This window comes from Pyrus communis, chromosome 8 (assembly GCF_041283825.1).
Source record: "Pyrus communis isolate YQ-2024b chromosome 8, ASM4128382v1, whole genome shotgun sequence".
Taxonomy (NCBI): Eukaryota; Viridiplantae; Streptophyta; class Magnoliopsida; order Rosales; family Rosaceae; genus Pyrus; species Pyrus communis.
Window position 1 is genome coordinate 12,673,705 of NC_142572.1, and position 5,194 is coordinate 12,678,898.

Here is a 5,194-nt window from a genome sequence, read left to right on the forward strand (position 1 = left end):
ATCTCGTTGTTTATATTAATCTCATATATAATTGATGTTGTGAATTTTTTTATGATTATTATTATTGGAATTCTTGTGTTATTTCCATATTTTTCTATTATTGTTCCATCAAAGTCAATTGTTCCACTTCGCCGCGCTTGATTTTGATTCGAGCATGGTAGTTAGCTGCAATCCAGGTAAAGCTTAACATCCACACATCTCCAGCAACATCTGGCTCTTGCAAATGCATTGATCCTTTCACACATTTTGGGTGGCAAGTCACCTGGTATCGTGTTGATGCCTTCTGCTCATACAATATATTCTTCTCATCGTCAGTAAGATAATCAATACTTGAATCCATATTCTAAAAAACTAGCCTAAATTCTCTTTTAAGAGCACTGTAAGGCCTCGTTTGGTACGCCGTATAACTTACTGGATATAACTAATAATACGAAGCCAGGTGTTTGGTGTTTTTTTGTATTAAATAGTCACCAGATTAAATAATCCAGCCCCACATATTTTATACGGTAAATACCTGATTACTGTACACTCAAACAATGTGGTATTGTTTAGTCGGCTCTTGTTCTCCTCGTCCTCACATCGCGCTCTCATTTGAAATAGTCAGTACAGTTTGAGCTGCCAAACAAGGCCTAAGATTGCTTTAACCACTCCAGCTTCCCTTGCTTCTTGCTATTGGATTTGGGGATGGACCAAACATGCCCAATAACAATCTCTTCGTCTCTCTTTGTTGAAATTCTTGTATTAATTGTAAATATTCGTTGATTGATGTTGTGATTATTTTCCTAGTATAGGACATTGATTGTAGGACTTGATTATGGGATCTTGTCTGCTGTTGTAATTTGCCAAACTTTCCTTGTAAAGGCTGTTGCTAATTTGTATATTAGGGTTGTACTATCTTCATATTCAATTATCAATATTTGGAGTATAGTCTCTTTGCACATACATACATACGTTCTTCCATTTTTCTTGGTATCAGAGCACCCTCCTAGTGCCTGAAACGTTTCCGCTCAATCTCGTTGTTCAGCATGAGTGATGAAGAAACTCCTAAACAAAAACCAAACAAGTCACAACCCACAACAACAATGGACATCACTGATCCATTCTACATTCATCACTCGGATCATCCAGGTCTACACCTTGTCTCCAAACCACTAGATGGTGACAATTATTCCACATGGAGCCGTGCAATGACAATTAGTTTAAGCGCCAAGAACAAACTCAGTTTCATGGATGGTTCGATCGAAGCTCTACCAGAAACTGACGCCAAATATTCCCTTTGGAAACAATGCAACGACATGGTCCTCTTATAGATCATCAACTCCGTTAATATGCCAAATGGGTCACAAGTAACAATTTCTTATCTTGGGTCAATCAAGATCACTCCCAATTTAGAACTAAATGATGTGCTTTATGTTCCTGGTTTTCAAGTAAACTTGATGTCTGTTAGCAAAGTTACTCAGGGTTTGAATTGTTTGTTCATTTTATTTCCCACCTTTTGTATTCTACAGGATTTGGCAACGAAGAAGATGATTAGATTGGGGCGGGAGTGTGATGGCCTGTATTACCTTGTACCAATCAAAGAAGATGTTATATTTCGACAGAATAAGCTTGGGGTAGTTGCTGCCTCTGCATCCGCATTAGCCAACATATGGCACCAACGGCTCGGGCACTTTTCTAATGGTCCATCCTGTTTTTTTATCTGGTTCCATTCCTTTAATTTCCTTTAATTTTGATTCTCATTGTGATGTCTATCTAATAGCCAAGCAAACAAGGTTACCATTTTAGTTCAAAACCATTTGAGTTGATACATTGTGACATTTGGGGTCTGCATCGTTTGCCTTCTTCCTCAGGTGAAAGATATTTCTTAACAATCGTTGACGATTAGCCACGATTCACTTGGCTATTTCTCATGAATTTAAAATCTAAAACACAAGAGAAAATCATATTGTTTTTTGCATATGTCAACACCCAATTTCGGTGTCAAGTCAAGCAAATTCGCATCGATACCAGCGTAAAATTTCTATCCATGCGCCCCTTCTTTGATAAATCAGGGACACTTTTTTAACATACTTGCGCACACACACCACAACAAAATGGGGTAGTGAAACGTAAACATCATCACCTACTTAATGTTGGTCGAGCACTTCGTTTCTAGGCAAATCTTCCACTTAAATTTTGGGGAGAAAGCATTCTTACTGCCACTTACCTTATAAATCGCACACCCACCATAGTTTTATCCAAAAAAACTCCATATGAAATGCTCTACAAATGCACACCAACATATATGCACTTACGGGTCTTTGGGTGTCTTTGCTATGGTACACAAACATCACCTAAACACAAATTTAATGCTCGAGCCTCGTAGATGTCTCTTTGTTGGATATATTTCTGGTCAAAAGAGGTATCGTCTTTACGACCTTCAACATCACCAATTTTTCATGAACACATTTTCCCTTTCTCTTACCTTACTCAAGACACCCAACCTGATGAGCTTGTGACTGTTTTGCCACTAACCACATCTGAAACCACTTCATTAGGCCCATACCCACCTATATTTCATCCAACAACTTTACCTAGGCCTACCGAGTCTTCTAATTCACCCTCTACCTTTCAACAACCACCAAACACCTTACTTGACCATTCTCCACTCACGGGCTCCCACGATCAACCACAAAACACTCCACCTGAAATATCTTCATCGTCGTCGACCGTGTCGCAACCGAATTCTATTGATCTCTCTAGCCTCACATACAATGTCACACCACCACCTGCCCTTGGTCGCGGTTTAAGCCCCAAGCAACTTTATGTCTTATTGAAGGATTATGATTGCTCACAGGTCACCACGTCAACTTCCAAATCCACTTTTTCTTCGGGGTCAGGTACTAGATATCCACTATCCAATTACCTTTCATCTTCTCATTTATCACAATCTCACCAAATTTTGGTAAACAACATAACCCGTTGTGTAGAACCTACTTCCTTTGCACAAGCCGATCTTGATTCTCATTGGCAGGCAGTAATGAAGTCTGAACTTGCTCCACTCGAACAAATCAACACATGGACACTCACTCTTCTGCCCTCTAGAAAACGTGTCATTGGTAGTACATGGGTTTATAAGATCAAGCATCGCTCTGACGGTTCCATTGAGCGCTATAAAGCGTGATTGGTTGCCAAAGGTTACACGCAGATTAAGGGTTTGGACTATTCTGAAACGTTTGCACCTGTGGCTAAACTTACTACTGTTCAGTGCTTATTAGTTGTGGCTGCTTAATGCAAATGGCCTCTCCACCAACTTTATGTACAAAATGCATTCCTCCATGGTGACTTGGAGGAAGAGATTTACATGTCACCACCTCCTGGTCTTATCCGACAAGGGGAGAACTTGGTTTGTCGACTTTATAAATCACTTTATGACTTGAAGCAGACTTCTCGCCAATGGTTCTCTAAGTTTTCTCAGGCCATTCAACTTGTGGGCTTCAAAAAGTCGAGAGCAGATTACTCATTGTTTAGATGCATAACTGGGCATTCTATTACAGTTGTGCTTATATATGTTAATGACATGATCATTACAGGGAATGATCATGAGGCTGTACAACGATTGAAACATTTTCTTCATCGTCAGTTCCGCATTAAGGACCTTAGATCTCTCAAATATTTCCTTGGAATTGAGGTGGCTCATTCACAACGAGGTATTTCTATCTCACAAAGGAAATATATTTTAGACATACTGGATGATGTTGGATTGTTAGGGGCATGTCCGGTTGATTTTCCCATGGAGCAAGATTTGAAATTAAGGCCAATAGCTGGTGAATTGTTGAAGGATCCAACAAGATATAGAAGGATCGTGGGATGACTTATTTATCTCACCATTACAAGCCCAGATATCACATTTTCTGTTCAAACTATTAGTCAGTTCATGAACCAACCTCGCAAGCCTCATCTTGCTACTGCTATACGAGTCCTGAAATACCTCAAAGGGACTCTAGGACAAGGGTTGTTTTTTGTTTCATCTGAAGATGCATTGCAATTGAGGGGTTACTGTGATGCTTCAAGGGCATCATGTCTTACAACTAGAAGATTCGTGACATATTCTTGTGTTTTTTTGGGAAAATCACTCATCTCCTGGAAGACTAAGAAGCAACATACGGTTTCACATTCGTCTATAGAGGCGAAGTATAGATCAATGGCTGCAATCACTTGTGAACTTACATGGCTTTGTTATCTGTTACAAGACTTAAAAGTGCCTCATACGGCTCCATCTCATGTTTACTGTGACAATAAGGCTGCTTTACATATTGTAGCCAATCCAGTATTTCATGAGCTAACCAAACACATTGAATTTGATTGTCATTTGGTTCGAGAAAAGCTACAATTAGGAATGATCGCAACAAGGTTTACACCTTCAAGGCACCAATTGGCCAACATATTTACAAAAGCATTAGGGAATTCAACATTTCATTCTCTTCTCAGCAAGTTGGGTATTCACAACATACATGCTCTAACTTGAGGGAGAGTGTTGAAATTCTTGTATTAATTGTAAATATTTGTTAATTGATGTTGTGATTATTTTCCTAGTATAGGACGTTGATTGTATGACTTGATTATGGGATCTTGTCGGTTGTTGTAATTTGTCAAACTTGCCTTGTAAAGGCTGTTGCTAGTTTGTATATTAAGGTTGTACTATCTTCATATTCAATTATCAATATTTGGAGTATAATCTCTTTGCACATACATACGTACATTCTGCCATTTTTCTCTCTTAACTTTGTATTGCCCCATTAGACCCTTCGGCTGGCCATCATAAGAGCACTTTTTCTCCCAAGCACTAGCTATAAAATTCAGAAGCTCTAGGAATCTCTAGATCCATATCATATGGGAGGTCACCGGGAGCATAATTCAGCTCCGAAGAGGTTGCCACTTCTTCGTCATAAGCATCTCTAGTGTGGCGACATAGTCGCCCCAAAACTTGAGTTGACTTATACGTGTGGTATTCCTCTTTCCCCATGAAATCTGGTTACATCTTTGGCTTTAGATGTGCTGGCAAGGCAAGAGTCTTTCCAGTTTTCGAAAAATCGACTGCAAATGCTGCACACTCAGCTAGTTAAAGGTAGTTATCACTCATAGACCCATAATCACTATGGTCAGCATGAACCACATGTGAATTGCATGTTACCCCTAGGTTCTCATTCACCAT

The 5,194-nt window shown here is 39.4% G+C and overlaps 1 pseudogene; it reads right to left on the reverse strand.

Moving 5' to 3' along the window:
• Window positions 1-97: 97 nt before the first annotated feature.
• LOC148695113 (RNA-dependent RNA polymerase 6 pseudogene) lies at window positions 98-5,194 on the reverse strand (annotated as a pseudogene).